Source organism: Artibeus jamaicensis, unplaced genomic scaffold (assembly GCF_021234435.1).
Source record: "Artibeus jamaicensis isolate MK-2021 breed Jamaican fruit bat unplaced genomic scaffold, CSHL_Jam_final contig_519, whole genome shotgun sequence".
In the NCBI taxonomy this organism is placed as follows: Eukaryota; Metazoa; Chordata; class Mammalia; order Chiroptera; family Phyllostomidae; genus Artibeus; species Artibeus jamaicensis.
In genome coordinates this window covers 18232068-18253641 of record NW_026521871.1, presented here as the reverse complement: position 1 = coordinate 18253641, position 21574 = coordinate 18232068, and the positions used below count along the sequence as shown (strand labels likewise).

Genomic DNA, 21574 nt, shown 5'->3' with positions numbered 1-21574 from the left:
ACTGGGTGGTGGTATCTCACTATGACTTTAATTTGCATTTCTCTCATGACTAATGATGTTGACACTGTCTACAAATACTTATTTACCATCCATATATCTTCTTTGGTGAAGTTCTGCTCAATTCTTTCCCCCATTTTGTATTGGGCTGTTTTCTTATTATTTAATTTTGAGAGTTGTTTATATCTTCTGAATACAAGTCCATGAGCAGGTATATATGGTTTGCAAATATTTTCTCTGAGTCTGTGACTTAATTTTTTATTTTTGTAGCAGTAAAGAGTGTTTCTTTCAAAGAACAGAAGTTTAAGGTTTTTTAAATATATTTTATTGATTATGCCATTACAGTTGTTCTATTTCCCCCCTTCATTCCCCTCCACCCTGCACATGCCCTCCCCCACCATTCTTCTCCCTTTAGTTTATGACCACGTGTCTCGAGTTCTTTAGATTCTATATTCCCCTACTATTCTTGCCCTCCCCCTATCTATTTTCTACCTACCATCTATGCTACTTATTTTCTGTACCTTCTCCCCCCTTCTCCTCCTCCCACTCCCCTGTTGCTAACCCTCCTTGAGATCTTCATTTCTATGTTTCCACTCCTGATCTAGCTGTCCTTTTAGTTTGCTTTTGTTTTAGGTGTGGTTGTTAATAACTGTGAGTTTGTTGTCCTTTCACTGTTCATGTTTCTTTAACTTCTTTTTCTTAAATAAGTTCCTTTAACATCTCATATAATAAGGGCTTGGTGATGATGAACTCCTTGAATTTGATCTTATCTGAGAAGCACTTTATCTGTCCTTCCATTCTAAATGAAAGTTTTGCTGGATAGAGCAATCTTGGTTGTAGGTCTTTGGATTGCATGACTTGGAATACCTCTTTCCAGCCCCTTCTTGCCTATAAGGTCTCTTTTGAGAAATCCGCTGACAGTCTGATGGGGACTCCTTTGTAGGTGATTGTCCCCTTAGCTCTTGCTGCTTCTAGGATTCTCTCCTTCATTTTAATTTTGGCTAATGTAATTATGATGTGCCTTGGTGTGTTCCTTCTTGGGTCCAACTTCTTTGGGACTCTCTGAGCTTCCTGGATTTCCTGGAAGTCTATTTCCTTTGCCAGATTGGGGAAATTCTCCTTTATTATTTGTTCAAATAAGTTTTCCACTGGTGGCTGTGCCTTTCCCCCTTCTGGTACCCCTATAATTTGGATGTTGGAGCGTTTAAAGATGTCCTGGAGGTTCCTAAGACTCTCCTCATTTTTTTAAATTCTTGCTTCTTCACTCTTTTTTGTTTGGCCATTATTTGCTTTCTTCTGGTCCACTCCATTGATTTGAGTCCCAGTTTCCTTTTCATTGCTCTTGGTGTCCTGTGCAATTCCATTCATTTCAATTAGTTTCACCTTCATATATTTGTCTAATTTGTGGCTATAATCAACCAGTTCTGTGAGGATCCTGATGACCAGTGTTTTAAACTGTGCGTCTGAGAGTTTTGCTGTTTCTTCATCGCTTAGATTTATAGGCTCTGGGGCTTTGAGATCTTCTTGAGCCATTTTTGGTCTGTTCTCGCCCTTTAAGTGTGAGGAGCAGCGTCTTGGACTCCCAGGTCGCTGGGTTGTGACGCTGGATGTGGGGGCGTGGTCAGAGCAGGAAATGGCGACCCCCTCTGTTTCTTGCCGCTGGGTGATGATCAGCGCATTAGTTGGTTCACCTGGGCCGGGCCACTCAGAGTCGCTGGGTTATGACGCTGTATGTGGAGGTGGGGTCAGAGCAGGGAAATGGTGGCACCCTCCCTGCCACTTGCTGTGGGGACCCGCTGGGTTCCGGTCCAATCGCCCACTCCCTCGCTTGTCTATCTGCGCACAAATGCGCGACCACAGTCAACCTGCAGCCCTGCTCCCTCGCTGTTTCCCCTGTGGTCACTCGCTTGGTCGCTCGCTCGGTCGCTCACTAGGTCCAACCCTATGCCTGGATTCTGGGCGCCTGGATTACACGTGCCTGAGTCCGTCCGACCGAGTTTTCCTGTGCAACCCCGCTCCACCAGCTGCTGGTTTCGCCCTTACCGGTCAGGCTGAAGAATTTGTTGTTAACAGACTTCCGAAAAGTTCAATTTTCTGTGTTCTGGCTGTGTTTTCTGTTGCTAATATTTAGTTGTCTCTAAACTTGGTTGTGTGAGAAGGCACGGTATATCCACCTATGCCTCCATCTTGGCGGAAGTCTATCTTCTTTTTCTTAGGTAAGTCCCTTTAACATTTCATATAATAAGGGCTTGGTGATGATGAACTCCTTGAACTTGATCTTATCTGAGAAGCACTATATATGCCCTTCCATTCTAAATGAAAGCTTTGCTGGATAGATCACTCTTGGATGTATGTCTTTGGATTTCATGACTTGGAATACTTCTTTCCAGCCCCTTCTTGCTTGTAAGGTCTCTTTTGAGAAATCCACTGACAGTCTGATGGGAACTCCTTTGTAGGTGACTGTCCCCTTAGCTCTTGCTGCTTCTAGGATTCTCCTTCATTTTAATCTTTGCTAATGTAATTATGATGTGCCTTGGTGTGTTCCTTCTTGGGTCCAACTTCTTTGGGACTCTCTGAGCTTCCTGGATTTCCTAGAAGTCTATTTCCTTTGCCATATTGGGGAGGTTCTCCTTTATTATTTGTTCAAATAAGTTTTCCGTTGGTGGCTGTGCCTTTCCCCCTTCTGGTACCCCTATAATTCGGATGTTGGGACGTTTAAAGATGTCCTGGAGGTTCCTGAGCCTCTCCTCCTTTTTTTGAATTCTGGTTTCTTCATATTTTTCTGTTTGGTCATTTTTTTCCTCCTTCTGGTCCACTTCTTTGATTTGAGTCCCAGTGTTCTTTCCATCACTATTGGTTTCCTGTGCAATTCCCTTCATTTCAATTAGTTTAGCCTTCATATGTTCCTCTAATTTGTGACTAAAATCAACCAGTTCTGTGAGCATCCTGAGCACCAGTGTTTTGAACTGTGCATCTGAAAGTTTGGCTGTTTCTTCATCACTTAGATTTATGGGCTCTGGGGCTCTGAGTTGTTCCTGAGCCATGTTTTGATCTGTTCGTGCCTGTTACATATGAGGAGCGGAGCCTTAGGTGTTCACCAGGGTGGGTCCACCCAGGTTGCTGGTTTGTGATGCTGTATGTGGGGGCAGGGTTAGAGAGGGACAATAGCGGTCCCCTCCGCCACTTCCCACCGTTGGGACCTGCACAGTCTGACTCACTGCTCACTCCTTCACCGGTTTATCTGCATGCAAGTGTGTGACTGAGGCCAGCCCTCAGTGGGTCTGCCCGCTACTCCACAGCTGGGATCCGCCCACAGCTCCTAGCGCACCTGGGTAGCACACCCCAATAGGTCTGGTGGATCTTTCCTGACTGACCCTGCTCTGCTGCTGGCTCTGCCCCTCTTACCGGTTTGGCTGAAGGGTTCGTTGTTGTCAGACTTCCATATAGTTCAATTTTCTGTGGTTTGGCTGCATTTTTGTTGCTAAAACTTTGTTGTTTTTAAGCTTGGTTGTGCGAGAAGGTGCAGTGCTTCCACCTACGCCTCCATCTTGGCCAGAAGTTTAAGCTTTGATGAAGTCTAATTTATCAATTTGTTCTTTCATGGGTAGTGCTTTTGGTGGTGTATCTAAGAAATATTTGCCTAGATTTTTGCCTAAGGTTGCAAAAATTTTCTCCTGTTTCTGTCCCTTGTTCTACTAATTATTTGGCAGGGGGGCGGTATTGAAATCTCTGACTATGATTGTGAAGTTGCCTATGTCTTCTTGCATTTCCATCACTTTTGGCTTCATATGTCTTTTTTTTTTTTTTTTTTTTTTTTTTTTGCTTCATATATCTTAAACTATCTTTTTGGAGCTTAAACATTTAGCATTGTTTTGTCCTCTTGATGAAACAACACCTTTATCATTGTGAAATGACCTTCTTTTTCCCTGGTAATATTCTTTACTCTGAATCCACTTTGTCTGATATTAAAATAGCCACTCCAACTTTTGAGTAGTGTTAGCATGAATATCTCTTCCTATCTTTTTGCTTTGAACATATTTGTCCTTATGGTGAAGTATATTTCTTGTAGCCAGCATAGAGTTGTCTTGCTTTTTTGGTCTAATATGACAATCTCTGTCTCTTCATTGACTCTGCTTGACCACATACATTTTGAATAATTCTTTTAATCTTCTGTATTTGCCTATGTATTTACCATTTCCAGTGTTCTTCATTCCTTGTGAGGACCGATATTCCCATTTGATATCATTTCCCTTCTGTCTGAATGACTTCCCTTGACATTTCCTAGAGTACGACTCTGCTAGTAATGAATTCTTTCAGATTTTGTGTGTCCGAAATGTCTTTATTTGCCTTTGTTTTGAAATATATGTGCTGATAGTTTACAGGGTTTTTTTCTTTCTGTGTGTTAAAGATGTTGCTCCACTGTCTTCTCACATTTCTCACCAAGATGAGAAATCTGTCATTGTTGTCTTTCTTTGTATAATGTGTCTCTTATTCTGGCTGCTTTTAATATTTTTTCTTTATCCCTTGTTTTGAGAAATTTTATTTTGATGAACTTTGGTATAGTGTTCTTTACATTTCTTGTGCTTCGAATACTTTGGACTTCCTGGATATACATGTTTATAGTTTTCATCAAATGTTGGAAATTTTTCAGCCATTTTTTAAAATATTTTTCTCTGCACTCTCTTCCCTTTCTTCTGTCCTGTGAAGACTATAGCTGAACATATGTGAGACCACTTAAATTGTCCCACAGCTCACCAATCCTCTGTTCAGTTTTTTATTCTCTCTTCTTATTGTGTTTTATTTTCATTTCTGTTGTTGTCTTCAAGTTCACTAATCTTTCCTTTCACACTGCCTAATGTTGATCTCATTCAGTGTTTCTATTTTTTTTTTTATTTTACACACTGTAGTGTTTTTCATCACTAGAAGTTCAACCCATCTTTTTTATGTCTTCCCCATCTCTCCTTAACTTTTGGAATATACACAGTCCAGTTATAATAACTGTTGCTGTGTCCTTCTGCTTATTCTAACATCTGGTCAATTCTGGGTCAGTTTTGATTGATCGATGTTCTCATTATGATTGTAATTACCTTCTTCTTTGCATGTCTGATAATTTTTTAATTGGACTCCAGACACTGCATTTTACCTTGCTGGGTGCTAGATATCTTGTATTCCTATCAATATTCTTAAGCTTTGTCTGAGATGCAGTTAAGGTACTTAGAAGCAGGTTGATCCTTTTGGGTCTGGCTTTCAATATTTGTTAGATGGGGCCAGACCAGTGCTCAGTGTAGGGCTCATTATTACCCTCTGCTTAGGCAGGACCCTTGCGAGTACTTGATTCAGTCTCCCACAAATCCTGAGGTTTGCCTGTGTGGCCAGTGGCAACAGACACTACTCCCAGCCCTGTCTGAGTGCCAGGCTTTGTTCCTTCTAATTCTTCTGGATGCTTCTTTCCCTAGTCTTAGGTAGTTTCTTCACATATAGACACTCTGCTGACCCCCAAAGATCTCCCCCTTCATTGCTCTCATCTCTCTAGTTATCTTTCCTGAACTCTCAGCTCCATCTCCTCAACTCGAGGAGTTCACTAGGTTTCGCCTGGGTTTCCACCCCTGAGCAGTGGCCTGGAATGCTCCTAAAGCAGTAAACTGAGACAGTCACTGGGCTCACCTCTTATCCCATCTCTGTTATCACTTATCATCGTCATCTGATATCTAAACAAATTATTGTTTTGCCCATTTTTAATTATTTGCAGGTATGAGGGTTAATTGGTCCTTGTTACTCCATCTTTGCTGGAGGTGGAGGTCCTCTGAGCAGTTTAACTAAAGAAAGCAATGAACCAGCTTTGTTTTTTAGAATTATCTCTGTTTTTAGAAATTATTCCTAATCTCCCTAGGGTACTTAGGTACTTGGGCCCCTCTACCTGAGTGAGCTCATTTCCTAGCCTCCTCCAGCCCAGAAAGGTGATGTGGGCATGAAACCAGCCCTTCAAGACCATACCTGTGCATTTCCCAAGGAGTGGCCCAGCCTCCCCTGCTGTCACCTAACATTCTTGTCTATAGGTCCCTGGCCCTCAGAGTCAGGGAATGTTTGTGTAAGCAAAGGAACTTGTCACTGTGTTGGCAAGAGTGAGAGAGCTGATGCCAGAAGAACCCTCATGGGCCATGGGAAGAGAAATTAGGCTTCATACTGGAACAGCACTTCCACATCAGACTCATCCATATCCAGCCCCTCATGGTGTCAGCAGGCAGGGAACTTTTAACCCCTTCTTAGAGGCTGGAGTTGTGGTAAGTCACCCAGCTGCCAAGTGGTATAGTTTGTGTCTCTGAGCACTTGTACAGGCTTTGGAGCCCAGAACATTGATTTGGGTGGCTCCAAGGAGTCCTCTACCCATGCCCATGTCTCAAGGAAGCCAGCAGGAAGACCTGGGAGTAATTCTAACAGCCACCCCCACAGCCTCCCAGCCATCAGGAATCTCTTTGAGCTGAGGCCAGAGAAGTTCAGTAAAACACCCCCTGGGGACCATTTACAGCAGCTGGCCTTTCTTTTCTGGTCAGTGCAAAGCTGGCAGGAATTGATGAGGGTGACCGGGAGGGTGCCATCCTTGTCAAGGAAGAACAGGGCTTTATGGAAGGATGCCTGTGGCTGCTGTGCTGTCACTGCATGCAAAATGCTACCTAAGAGGAGCTGGTGGAATTTTCCACCAGGGCTAAATCACGGGAGACTACACTAGAGAGCAGCCTCTGATTCTTGTCTGTCCATACGATGCCCAGTACTCAGAACACAGTGAGGGCAGGGGGAAGGCATAGGTGGGCTTCAGAGTCTCAGGACACAGCAACAAATAGTACAGGGGTGAGATAGAGAAGCTTCACCACTTTGCACACACACCTAACAACCAGAGAGTTAATTGTGTTGTCTGGTTTTCTCAGATGCCATCAGTGGAAGGAAGGAAACTGCATATGGCTTGTGGAGCTGCTTCCTGATTACTTGATCTGCAACACTTCTAACCACTGAAACTCTAAATCAGAGCCTCCAAACTGGGAGGTCCGCAGGCTAATTCTGTGAACACATGCTTAATTTTGTGTTTCTTACATTATTTTGCCTACTGTCTTAAACTGTAATTAGTTACCTGAATCCCCAAATTGGGAGATGTCATGGAAAAACCTGGATTTCCAACTTCTCTTGAAAATTTAGAAGCTCAGGCAATCCTGAGCTTAATGGTGGCCACTCTGCAAGCCCCCACAGTCCCCACCACCCCCTATTGCCTCCCACATACCAAGACCAGTGAACACTTGCTGATACCTGTGGACACTCACCTTGTGATCTTATGAGTGTTGGAAGGTCCTGTCCTGTGTTGTACAGGGCCTGTCCCCTTCTAGTTTCCATGCAAGGGGTCCTGAAACAACATGGAAGGGTCATTGCCCTTTCCTTTATGCCAGACTCAAGCTGACAAATGCTTCTATGTCTCCCTTACACACCCAATTCAAACCTCCCAACTTCCCGACAAAAGACCTGGGCCCACATGTAGCAGGGCTCCCTGACCAAGCCTGCCCCTTGACTAAGTGATCTGAAGTTCATTCCTAGGAAAGTAGAGCAATTTGTTTTGGCAGAGGGCAAAGCCTTACACCACAGGCATGGCCTGCTCATGTGGCATTTTTGGTGCTGAGGGGCTTACAGAGGAGGTACTTGGGGGAAGAGGTCCTTCTGGGTTGAGTGTCCTGGCTGGTTTGATATTGGCTTCTTCCATGAAGACGATAGGCCATCTTTCCAAATGGCCTGTGCTAAGCCTTCTAGGCCCTCAAAACCTATGATTGGGGGCTCCCAAAGGAGCACTTTATATTTTCTTTATGTCACAGTGACCCCAAAAGGCATGTTTCCTCAGGGCCACAAGGTTTGGGGGCTATTTTTAGTATTGGGGAGATTTTTTAGTTGGTTGTGATTTGGGCACTGGCTTGGAGCTTCAGTAAGAGACATCCTTGGGTCACTCCCAAGGATGTCTCCGAGGCTGAGTTGGACAGGGCCCCAGCAGAATCACCTGGGGATACTGTGCTACGACAGATATTAAAACCATGGAAACCAGGGTCTTACTATGCAGCCACCACTAGCAGCTAACAGTAGTTGGCTATAAGCAAGTCATATGGCCTCAGTTGCATTTTGCACCAGGAAGGATCATTTTGCCTGCAAGTAACAGAATATATAACTAAAATTACTAAAATAATAAGCTCCTAGTGGTGGAAGGTCCCAGGCTGATTCAGTAAGGATCCAGGTTCTATCTCATTGTGTCAGGGATCAGTCACACTTGGTGCCAACAACAGCTCATTTTGTGGGAGCATGGGGTCCCAGAGCCAGGAATTCCCATTTTTAAGAAAATTCAGAAATCTACACTTGTCTACGTAGTTTTCCTAATTTAAAAAAATTTTCCCAAGACAACAACAAAAAATCATCTGCAGGCTGGATTCAACCCCTGGCTGCTGCCTATTGCTTAGGAGACACAGAGGACAGGATTTTCCTGAGGTCACACAGCAAGATAGTGGCTGAGCCCAAATTTCCTGACCCAAGCAGGGGACCTCATGGACCTGCTTCACATTAACTTCAAAGTCCATTCTCCTTTCTGGATGTTGAACAATATTTTAGCTTTTGGCTGAAACTGTGTAGGGTGAGAAATACAGCCCTCCAGAAACTTCTTTTATAAGAAACAAACTAGGAAATCGACAGCAAGTCATTTTTAATTTTCTAGCACCTTCTGAAGAATGGCCTGCAATTTTAATACTGCAGCTGTGTTTGACCTGGAGCCATTGGAAATGGAGCCATTTCTGTTCCTTGTGGCTCAGAAGCAGGGACCCAATGCCTCCCCTTTAAGGCAGGCAGAGCCCATTGTTCGTGATGTTTGGAGATGCAGGTTTTTTCCTGAGCTACCAGGCCCTATATAGGGGAGGGGAGGGGAGGGGCCGGAGGGTTTCACTCCATGTGATCTGTCCCTCTGTGTCCACAAACTCTGGCAAAGACCTTCTCTCCCAGAGCTTGGACCTCCAGGAGAAAGTATCAGCAGGAGTTTGAGTGCCACTGATTAAATGTGAGGCAAAGTGATTAACAGCACAGGCCTTGCTGCTGGGTTGAACTGGATTTGATTCTTGGCTCTGCCACTTACCAGCTGCATGACCTTGAGGAAGTCACTTCATCTCTCTGAGAGCCAGGGGTCTTTATCTATAAAATGGGTTAACAACATTTACACACAGAGTTGTGGGACAACTCTATTTCTACTTAAAGTTCCTATAGGTAGGAAAGACAGACTTGTCATTTGGCTATTCACAGTAATGTTAATTACAACAAACAAACATGTAGTTCACTGAATTAAGGAATATAAAATTTGGGGTAGCAACAGATTTGGCAATTGCTTTCCCCTCTGGTTTATGCCTAGGTTAATTTTTTAAGTTTTAACAGTTAATTACATAGCATTTACTTCATGGCAATCTCTGTGCTGAGCAATTTACAAGTATTGACTCATTTATTCCTTCTACCCACTCTCAGAAGAAGGTACTACTATCCTACAGTTTTACAGATGAGGAAATTGAGACACAGAGAAAGGAAGTAAATTGCTCCAGGAAATGCCACTGATAAGTGGCTGGGCTGGGCTGCAAAAATAATCCACGTGACTTGGGGGGCTCTTCAAGTAACCGTTACTTCCTCCTTTGCTGCTTTATTCCTCTAAAACACATTTTTCCACTTGGGATTCATCAATTTAAAGGAAGAAACCATTCTTTTTCAACCTGGGAAGTAATTAAAAGACTGTGCCATTGGTAGACAAAAGACATGGGATCAAATCCCTACTCCACCTCCTGCCCAGCTGTGTGACATGGGCCAAGTAATTCCTCCTCCCCTGAGCCTCGCTTTTCTCATCCCTAAACTGGGCTAATAGCATCGCCTACCTCTTTATTGGAGGGAAATAGAGTCATCCAATGAATATGAAGTTGCTTTATAGTTTAAATGCAGTCTTTGGGGCTGTTTTTCACTAAACAGTGTCTAGCACTTAAGGGCTGTCCTCTGTCATCTATGATGATCCAGGGACTCATAGTGAAACCCAGTCCCCACCATGGCAAATGGTCATTTTGTCCTCAGGCTCATCCTATGCCTGGGCCTGGACTCACCACTCCAGGATTCAGGGGTGTTTAGCATCAGCCACTAAAAGGCTCAGCCCTCCCTCCATGCACAGTGTCGATCCCATGTGGGTTGTAAGAGGATTTCTGCCTTTGCATTGCTTGGCAATATTTTGTTTAAATTAATTTATGCCACAGATTAATATAGTCTGTGAGCTGAACTGCTTACTGGGCAAGAAGGGGGAAATGAACAGGATTTTAAGGTATCTGGTGTGAAATCAGTATTTAGAATGAGGGTGTGCCTAGGGGTTTGGAACTAGACTCTGTTAGAAACACCTCTGCTTTTCACCCCTCCCAGGCCACCTCCCATTTGGGACACTCCATCTTCTCTAGAAAATAAGTCTCTACCACAGGATGGTGAGGCTGCACAGTCTCTGGTGTGTGGCACACACTCAGCCTCATGAGAGCAGGCTCTGCACCCCCAGTACCCCAAAGGCAAGTGGCACAATGGAGGCCCTCAATGAAAATGTTAAATCAACAAATGAATAGTAAATACATTTATCTGTCATTCTTCAGAGATTCCATGTTGCTTATTAAATTCTTCTACTTGCTGAAATTGATATATAACCCCAAATGCATACTTATGGTGCTTTTGCAGTCCTTTGCAAATGTGTGCAGAGCAGTGAAAATTTTGAGTCACCCAGTGCACAAGTTCCCAGCTGAGATCAGATGAGGTGTCACTCTGCTTTCTAGTCTCAGTTCTCATACAGAAACAAGTATGCTGTTTTGAACTCCACTTGGTGCCACTTTTTCCCCTCAGTTTTGTACTTTTTGTTGTTGATTTTGCTGTTTAAAATGACCCAAATGCTGTCTAGTGCTCTAAGCCAAGAAGTCTATGATGTATCATCTTATAGAGAAAATAAGTGTGCTTGAAGATCTTCATTCAGGTGTGCATTGTAGTGCTTTTGATCATGAGTTCAATGTTAATGAGTCAACAGGAGATATGAAATGAGGTGTCTTTATAAAGAAATACAAAGTTATTATGATATTGTTGTTTTTATTCTTTAAAAGAGAGTCACAAAAGAGGTTGAGCATTTGGAATTCTCTCATCTTGATAGTGGGTTTGAGGATCAAAGATGATAAAGGCTGTGAAAGGTGGTTATAAACTATAAAGTCTATGGATGAGCATTGCAGTCGTCTTAACTATTGCATGGACATCATACTCCAAGGCAGTTGTCCTGTTCCAAGGCCTCTGAGGAGGGCCTGCATTGGTCCATGGGGCTGAGATTGAGCTTTATAGCCTTAGGGACCACATTGAAAGGGGACAGGGAAATCCTAGTGGACTTCACAGGCATCACTTCCCTGCATGTGCCAAAGCTTAGATGAGGGCTGTTCCTGTCTGCTGTCCATTATGTTGCCACCACCCTATCTGGGCCACCATTGTCTCTTGCCTGGGCAGTGACATGGCTGCCTCACTGCTCTCATCCTTCCCTCTGGGTTCTCTACATCCATTCTCCACATCACAGTGACTCAACCCCTCACCCTTCCACTGTATGCCCTTTAGTGACTTCCCGTTTTCCCCATGAAAGCACGCACACACACACAAAGAAAAAGACCCATGAGTCTCTGGCAGTCAGGCACCTGCCCTCATCTCCAGCTTTCCCGACATCACATTATCCCTCCCTCTCTACTGCAACCATACTGGCTTCCTCTCAAAGCTTTGAATGTGCTGTGTGCTTCCTGCCACAGGGACTTTGCACCTGCTAACCTTCTGTTTATGTGACCCAGTCCCCCACCTCCAACACTTTCCCCTGATCACAGCCTGTACATCCTTCAAGTCTCAACTCAAGTCACTTCCCTGATGACCCTGCCCAGGAACAAATAGGACTATAACATAGCCCCACTCTACCCTACTTTCCTCTTTATGGAACCTGACACTTTCAGTTTACTTCAGTGACCATTTGGTGAATGACTGACTTCTCACTCCTTCTCCTAGACTTTAAACACTGTGACATCAGACACTAGGGTTTGCCTCTCCTCACCACTGAGTTCCCAGAACAGAGGAGAGGGCCTGGAACATTGTAGGTGATCAATAAACAGTAGCTGAGCAAACATCCATCCCCATGCTTCCTACTGGGGAAAATATCATTGGACAAGATCCAGGCTTTCTCTGGCAGTTCACGAACAGAAGAATGATGAGCTAACATCTATAGAGTCCTCATCCACGTACCTTTTCTTCAGTTCTCTCAACCATTCAATAAAGTAGAGAGCTAATATGTCCCCATATTAGAAGATGATGAGGAAGCTCAGAAGATGGGAGAACTGACCCAAGGTCACACAGCTAAGAAATGGCAAGGGCAGGATTTGCATTTAGGACTGGCTGACCCAGAAGCCTGTGCTCTAAGCCTCTCCCTCTGGCCCCTCCTTTGTCTTCTCACCTCTGGTTTGTCCATACCCTGTTCATGGCAGTTTTATATACAAAGAGGTATATCATTTAGGAGACTGGGGACTAGACCTCATGTCCCAGCAATTCTGATGTTTCCTGCTTTGTATATACTGGTTCCAAAGGCAGAGCAGGACAGAGCCCCTTGCTAATTCTTTTCTTAGGGGGTGGCTTGATGGCTGCCTTCAGCATATCACTTTGCAGAAGCTAAATCCAACCAACAGGTTCAGTGCCTACAGTCACCATCAGGGATGCTTGGCGGGGCTTTGGCCTCTGGAAGGCCCTGCAGCAATTTGGCTCACCCCCTTGTTTTACATACTGGGAAACAGAGGCCCAGGAAAGAGAGGAAATTTATTCAAGGTCAGAGAGTGAGTTTCAAAAACAAAATGAGAAGCAGAGGCTCTGGGCTTCCTGGCCAGTGTCACTCACCTTTGCTTCAAGGTCTCACTTGACAAAATGGGGATGGGGAAAATTGTCTCTACCAATCTATTGTGGTGTCTGAAATTTCACCATTAATTCTTTTGTATTTCTTCTGCTAGTTCTCTAACAGAATGGAAATACCCTTGGATGGATGAAACGAGGACAGAGACCCTGATCAGGGGTGGCCAACCTGTGGCCCATGGGCTGCATGCAGCCTAGAATGGCTACAAATCTGGCCCAACACAAAATCATAAATTTACTTAAAACATTATGAGATTTTTTTCTGTTTTCATTAGTGTTTGTGTATTTAATGTGTGGCCCAAGACAACTCTTCTTCCAGTGTAGCCCAGAGACGCCAAAAGGTTGAATACTCCTTCCCTAAGTCATCAGTCAAACAATTTATTCCTGTTTCCACCCATCTCCGCTCTCTCCATCTGTATCTCCATCTATCCACTTATCTGCCTCTCCAATCATCCTTCCTCCCATCCATGCACCTATATACCCACCTGTTTACCCATTCATCCACCCATTCATCCCTTTTACTAGATTCTCATTTGTCACCAATTTTCTGACTGTCTCTGGGATAAAGCAAAGAATAAGGTTTGGTTATGACCTCTGCAGAGCTCCCAGCACCCTGAAGGCAGCAGAGCTATGAGGCCAGATTTCCCCTGCACTGTGAGAAAGGACCACACAAAGGGAGACATTCACAGCTGGGCTTTACAGGCAAAAAGAGTCTGGAGACTCTGACCCCGAGTTCTTCATTCCAGCTCTTGCTATTAACTGGCTGTGTGACTTGAGTAAGACCCCTCCCCTCTGGACTCAGTGCATTCATCTGTGATTGGACTGGGTGAATGTTTCACAGACTCTAAACATTCATATACCGCCCTCCACACCTGTAGATTAGGTCACCTCGCCTGCACTAAATAGTACTTAATCTCTTTATTCAAATGAACTCACTTGTTTTTTTACCTAAATAAATTTTAGAATGAACCTTATTATTTCCATAATGCGAAAATATGGTAACAGCTGTCATAAATAGAAAGTAACAGTAAAAATAATTTTTAAAAAAGGAGGCAAACTTTAAGTGTCATTAAATTCTAGGTAGGCATTGCTTCCCACCAGTAAAGGCCTGTTAGCCTTAGCAGGTATTGGAGAGGTGGTAAAGGTAACTGAGGGTGCTCTCCTTGGAGTGGCTTCCCTGTAGTGTGCCTCAATATTACATGATGATGAGGAGGATAAGGATCACCCCTAAGTGTCCCTAGTATAGATGTGTCAGGAGCATATATTCATGATACAGTCTTTCCTATAAGTCAACTTATAGGAAAGGACAACAGCTCAGCCAGCTGCCTGCTGAGCAGCATGGCACCAAGGAATAGACAAGAGTCACACACAGTAATTATGCTCTTCACTCAGCTTCTATTGAATGCAGGTTCACTCAAAGTAGAACATCAACATACATTAATATCCTCCTCACACTCTAACAATCTAAGAGGAACATAACACACACACACACAGCAATCAGTGGGGGATAACCAATCCAAGTCCCAGAGTCTCATGCTGTAGGTCTGGGGAGACAGCATGATGGGCAAGGGAGTTGTCAGCATTTTGCAAGCAAGGATCTCTGGAGCCAGGTGGGCAGCTGGGCAGATGAAGTCCTCAGTCCAGCAGGGCAGAGCCTCTAGCACTGGATGCCAAGGGAGATCAGCATGGTGTGGAACAGCACTCTAGTGTGTGGGGATTGGCTATCTCAGCAGTGGTCTGGAACCTGCCTGTTATACCTTGGAAGTGGTGTACTCCACCCTTCTGGGTCTTTTTGATAAATGTCTTGGTGCCCCTGCTGGCAAGTGTGGAATTTCCCCAGGGAATTGTCTATGGGTGGTCCTGCTCTGCAGACACCAATGCTCTGACCACATGAGCAGATATCTTAAGTGTGTCTCCTTGCCAGTTGTCTTTTACTCTGACTTAGGTAGTTTTTCTTTTGAACCAAAGAGTTGTGGCTAATTGACAGCCATTTTAGTTGACATAAGTTACTCTACTTTGTTTTATACACTTTATACTATCTTAATCAGACCAATGCCATTTTATTGGCCCTGCTCTCCACATTATGCCACTCCTACCCCCAAAGGGGAAAATTGCCATGAAGGAAGCTTCAGGTCAGACACTGTCCTGGCCACTTCCTTCTAAGCACTCTGGATGTGCCCCAGGCCTGGCCCCTCCTGAGAACTCATAGCCCCCCCCTGAAAGCCTCCTGGAAGGGTCAGGAAGCCATCAGCCGGATTCTGTAACTCAAACCTGGTGGTATCTGCTTCAAATCCTGACTGAGATGGGAAACCAATATGGAAATCTGAAGCCAGCCCATCGGGGAGTTTAGCAGGCATCAGGTGCTGCCCATCACTCAGAGAGGGCCATGACCTTTTCTAATCTTACCTTTTGCCAAGAGACTTCTCCATCTTGTTTCCACCACCCCTCACCCTTGACCCAGGGTCCCTAGAGCCCATGACAATATGGAGTCCCCAGAGTGTGATCTTTCTGAATTTTTCTGGCATTGTCAGGTATGATCAGAAAAAAAACATGCCTCTTACATATGCCAATGCCTGAAGTGTCTTACTAAATCTTCACACTTTTGGAAGGCAGGTGGTCTGGTGGATGGAGCCAGAAGATCTGGGGTTTGATTCACCCTTGTGTTCTGGTGGCTCCCTGCACGTCCTCAGGTCTGGGTTTCTGGGGGCTGTTGAGCCTGCTGCAGCAACACTGACATCAAGGGTATTATTTACTTGAAAAAATGTTCCATTCTGGATTCAGATTTCAGGATATTTGAAATACTAAAACTGCTGCCAGCTCTGTTGAGGACACAGAAAAGCCCGCTTTCTCATTTGGCCTTGGCTCCAACTGAGGCCCATGGTGGGAGGGGTGGTCTTTGTAGTCCCCAACCCCCACTCCAGATCTGAAGATCCAAGCCAGAAAAGCCCAGAGGGGTAAAAGGTTAAAAACACAGCTTTGGACTTTACTGTAGAAAATGCTTTTCCTTTGCAGGTAATAATTATACTCTCTCATGCAGTTCTTGCAGTTCATTCCTTCCTTTCTTCCTTCCCTCCTTTCTTCCTTCCACCAGACTGGTGTTCGACTAACAAGCATGGTCGGGAGAGCCCTGTAGGTTATTCATATCTTGTGTCCCTCTTGGTATATGCGATGACCATACCACTTGTCAAATATGTAAACCACACTCCTGTATTCAAAAATATTTATTGAGCACGTGCTGTGTTTCGGGCACTGAACTTGTTGAGCCATGGGATACATCAGTGCCCAGACATGGTCCCTCCCTAAATGCTTATGGTCCACTGCAGAAGGGGACATAACTACGACTGCAGTGCAAGGGCTGTTGTGATGGAGATCCAGGCATGGTGGCTGCTGTGGGAGCTGGAGGAGGGCACTCTCAAATTTTGGTCAGAAATGAAGCAAACATTTTGGGAAAGTTACTCAGAGGATGAAATTCCACACCCAAGACTTTTATTAAATGTCCTTACTGACAGAGCATGAAGATACCTAAGAGATCTTTGAGGCTAATATTCCCTCCCAAAGTGGGTTCTAAGGAATGCTAGTTTTGTGGTCTTTTAATAGACATTACTGAAAGAAATGTTCCAAGGTCAAGGTAGTTTAGGAAATGCTGAGTCAAGCAAAACTAAGCTGGTTTCTATGTTGCAGGACTTATCAGAGCCTTAATGTATTTATTCATTGTGTTACGAAATCTACAAGGAAGGTGGAGGTTCCAACATGAAACATGGTGCCATGTTTTAGGGAGCCTCTCAAAAGACTAGTGCTTCCCAGTGTCACTCTGGGAAACAACAATCTAGTCCAACTTCCTTGTTTACAGATAAGAAAACTGAGGTTCAGAGAGTGGCTGGCACTTGCCTAATGTCTCACAGAGAACAGGGGCCAGGGCTCCTCCCCTGCAAGAAGGCTCTTTAGGGTGTGTGGTTTGGGCTTTGAGTGCTAGTGGCAATGAGAAGAGTGGGATCCGTGTGGATGAAATAATCCTAGGGGGGTTCCTGTAGGAGGTAGGGTATGAGCTGGAAAGTCTGGGGCCTGTGGGTGCCAATGACTCATGACTTTATTGACTAAGTACCACTGAGAATCAGATGCACACACTCACTGGCACCCAGTTTGCCTGAAGAGGACTTCAGGACTTCCCACCAGAGGGATTAGTCCCAGAACTCACAAAAAATGCAAGCACTTGCAGGTGTATTTTTCTGGTCCTCTCTTCCCAGAAGCCTCCCCTGACTGTGGCCCCTAAGTCGAAATGATCCCTCATTCAAATTCTTACCCTGGGTGTTTTGTAATGTCATTTTATGCTTCTCTGTTCTTCCTGGGGAATTTTGTTTTTAGCCAGTGTGAGAACCCCACTGGTTTAAAAGTGAAGTGAGAGCAGACCTAGTGGTTTATTCTTCCTTGTTTACAGTTAATGTTTATCAGGAACTCAGTGCATGCTTGGAGAAGTGCTCATTGTTTTTCCCTGAATCTTCTCATTTTACCTTCATCACTCAGTAGCTGTTTCTAACCCCTTTTTGTGGAGGAGAAAACTGAGGCTCAGGAGATTGAAGTGACTTGCTTGAGAACATGGACTGTTAATGATGTAGAGACTCGAAACCAGGCCTTCGTTTCTCTTTTTGTGTCTGGCTTGTGAATTGGACAGAACTGAGTCATAGATAGTCTCACAGGTATCCTGCTCTCCTAGGGCAATAACCTGAAGGCTGGTATCTCCTGTGTCTCCAAAGCTGGGGCTAGGGCCCCTACCTGGTAACCATGCTCTGAGCTCAGCCCTTTCTCAGCTTGTTGACTGTAAGGGGATCCAGGGTGTGTGGTGTGGTCACCTGCAATGTAGAAGGGCAAGAATCATAGAGTGACAGCTGGCATGACCCCTAGGCTCCCATACCCACTGCCCTGATGTCCGGACTTGCCCAAGACCTTTATGAGTCCTGGTCTTATTCACATTTATGTCACTCCAGAACTTTCCATGCTGGGAGTCTGGCAGTTTTTCCACCAATTGCTCCCATCTCAACCTTTCACCTTTATTTATGGACAGCTTTTGTCAGTGATATCCAAGAAGCAGCCTGCCTACATTTCTGTCAGTGATATCCAAGAAGCAGCCTGCCTACATTTCTTGGTTTAGGTCAGGGGCTGGGGTCTCCTTTCTTCTGTAATTAAAAATTCACCAGTAAGGACAGATTGCTCATCAATCTTTCATCTCAACAGTCCCTACTGAGGAAGAAAAGGTCTTGCTGTCTACAGCCCAGGACCTTGCTACTATGTGCAGTAGTTCAGGGTCCTGGGTGGGGAGCAGGCAGGCTCACCAAAGACTAGGGAGACCCCTTAAACATCACAGGAAGGGTACTGGGTGTGATAGATGGCCAGTTCTGAGCTTTCTGCCTCATATACACTGAGACATCAGGAAGAGGCCCACAAAGGGTCAGAAGGTGAGTATGTGGAACAAAACAGCCACAAGGCCTCTGAGTACCACAAGGCTAGTCTTACCTGATTAGATACACACTTAAAGTTGCTAAGAAAATAGATTTTAAATGTTCTCACCACAAAAAATAAATGGTAATTGTGTAATGTGATGGAGGTGATAGCTAACACTATGGTGGTAATGATGTATATCGATCAGTGCATTTTACACCTTAAACTTACACAATGTTATATGTCAGTTGTATGTCAATAAGACTGGACACTTTATATATATATGTGTGTGTGTGTATTATATATATATATATATATATATATATATATATATATATATATATATATTCCATGTTTCAGCCAAATTGGAAAAGTTAATAGAAACTCTCTAGTAAAACACATAAGCCAAACAATGGGATAAGGTGTTTGAGGACCTTGGTACAGGGCCAGCCTGGAGAAAGCACCCTAGTCGGCACTGCTGGTTATTATTACTGTTGTCAGTGTTGTTGCCTCTGCTCCAGATTCACCAATTGTGCCAGTCTAAGGCATGTTAGGTAACTTCTAGGGACTGAACTTGCTAATCTGTAACATGGGAATCTTAACAGTGCCTACCTCATGACATTAGTCCCCAGACACAGCCTGGCCCTCATGTGTCCTGGGCCAGGAGGAAGGGACAGCCTGATGGACACTGGCTCTGCCACTTTTTGGCTTGTGTGGTCTGTGAAAGCCCCACCAATCCCCTGGCCTCAGTTTTCCCATCCATCCAAAGTAGGTACCAGAGCAGATGATCTCCTGGGTCACTTCTGACTCTGGATTCCATGAAATCCTGCACGTGGCTGCCTTCTGTCAGGCCGGTGCTTTTCCCAGAAGAGATATGGGGAGGGGAGCTCTCAGTTCCTGGCCACTTCCTATGTCCTGTGACTGCTGTGTCAGCCTTGTTGTGCCTGTGGGTTCCCTGCAGCTCTGCTTTCAGATCTCTGGGAACCCTAGGCTGGGCTGTCTTTCTGGGAAGGGGCCAGCCTGCCATCATAGTGAGAGGAATTTGAAGGGTGTCCAGTGGAAGAGAACAGGCAGGGCCTGTAAGGGGAAATCAGGGCCAGGGCCAGGCTCCAGGTGCTAGGGACAGGGTCAGGGACTACAGTACAGGGCAGAAAACGAGTTCAGTCCAGGTGAGCAAGATAGAGGCTCAGGAAGGGTTAACACTAATAGTCATTGGAGTGGAACTGAGCTCCTGACACTTACTTGGAAGGACCTGGTTAGCCTTGCCTTGGGTTCTAAGTGATATGGCTCCTATGGGTGAAGAGGGCACAGGAGGAGGGCCATTGTGCTGGCCACCCATCATTTGCCCCTTGAAACCCATTCTCCACCCTATTCACCTCACCCTGTGCCCCAGGAGGTGACCTGTATGCATCAATGCCTCCGGCTTCTTGCTGACTCTGACCAATGTGGAGCTCTGGCAGGATATAGTGAGTGGGGAGAGATATTTGGATATTTAGTCTCTCAGCTCTCCCTCTCTCCCTCAGAGTCACCTTGAGCTGGCTGCATGCCTTGACTACAGGTGACAATTGTCAGGGGTCTTTTCAATGCAGCCTTCTCTATGCCTAAGTTTGGACATCATTTCCTCCTCCCACCTCCTTCCAGACTAGGGGTGGTAGCAAAGGAACTCTCACTTTTGGTCCCCTCTTGCCCACACCTTTGTCAAGATGTCCTTTATTAAACCCTCAGGACCCTGTCTGACTCAGCCCCTCAGTGGCAGAGCAGGAATATTGGAAAGGGACCCTGGAGAGTGGGTAGCAGGGCTCCCCATCCAAACTTTGTCTGGAGTCTGACTCAGTTTTCTTTCCCTTGATTTCTCCAAGGGGTGGTCCTGGTGTTGTTCTCCCTCCTGACTTCTCTGTTTATATGTCTGGAGCAGGAAAAGAGAAGGGAGGGGAGGGGTGGGAGCCTATGCAGGCCTGAAAAGGGAACATGCCTGGCTTCCAGATCCAAGGCAGACACCAGAGCAGGGGCTACACACTTGCGCTCCTGGGGTGGGGAGTGGACTCACTGGGATAGGGGAACATTTGTGTGCCTACCAGAGTAGCCCACGTGGCTCCCGCCCATCAGTATCCTGCTGGCGTGTGACCCAGAGGTGCAGATCTCCCCAAAGGAGTCAGGAAGTGAGACTTTTGCATGAAATTCCTCAGTTTCTAAATACTAGGATCAGTTCAAATATTAAATTTTCAACAAATATTGAATTTGACATCTGGATCTCTGGTCACCAGTTTCTGACCTAGAAGATACAAGCCCCTCTGATGGGTCTCTCTGATCTCCTTTGCTCGTAGGCTTCCCACACCTGGAACCAGACTGAGAACAGCCCAGAACATAGGTGAGTGTTTGAGCAAGACCCTTGGTTCACCTGGGGAACTCAGCATCCCCAGCCACACCTGTGTACATACTTCAGCACCATTAGTGGCCCCAGAGCCCTTAGTGGTTTGCAAACCACCTGTCTGTGCAAACCCCCAATCTTCCCACCTCTGCTGCCCCAATCACCTCAGCCTCCCTAATGCCCTTCCCAACATGGAGCCTCTCAGCAGCCACTCCCCAAAACCTGGGGACCTGGAGTAGCAGGGGAGGAAGAGGGAAGCCTGAGGCAGATCTGAAGCTGCAGTTTGGCTTTCCCCCTTCCCAGTCCCCCACAGAGCCTGTGTGTTGTCATCTTTACCTTGGTGTGATATTCTACCAAAACAGAGGTGCACTTACGTTAGTAAATGTCCTTTTGAGATAAAGAGCAATATTCCTGTGTGGGTTGCATGGATTTCATATTAGTCAATACTTTAGTAGCTATTTAACACCATCATGAGAGGTTTTGGCAGGGGTAGGATTTGAGAAGGAGGAGAACTATGCAGAGGGCTGGGCCCCAGCCTCAGAGCCTGCAGAGGACTGTCAGGGGAGCTTAATGGCTGCTGGTCCATCCATTTACAAATGAACATTTGGAGACACAGCCCCTTTGCCTGGGGGACTGCCTGGGAGTTCTGCCAATGGCCCTGGGCTACTGCTTCCCTAGCAACGCCTGAGAAATTGCCCTTCATGGTGTGAGTGTGTGGAGCTGGCTCCATTCCTAGATGGAATGAGCAGTTGCTCCAATATTTGATAGGATAGAGACTTCCCCACTCAGCACCCCCTCCCCACA

At 45.3% G+C, this 21574-nt stretch overlaps 1 protein-coding gene across 4 annotated transcripts in view; it reads left to right on the top strand.

The window, feature by feature from the left end:
• Positions 1 to 21574, top strand: part of ATP2B2 (ATPase plasma membrane Ca2+ transporting 2) — a 494651-nt gene that overhangs the window by 162890 nt on the left and 310187 nt on the right. For 3 of the 4 annotated variants that reach the window (XM_053668979.1, XM_053668975.1, XM_053668976.1), the window contains one exon: positions 20727 to 20770. The exons of the other annotated variant lie outside the window; for it this stretch is intronic. The gene's annotated coding sequence lies outside the window, so the exon portion shown is untranslated. The remainder of the gene's footprint in view (positions 1 to 20726; positions 20771 to 21574) is intronic. 4 annotated transcript variants of the gene reach the window in all.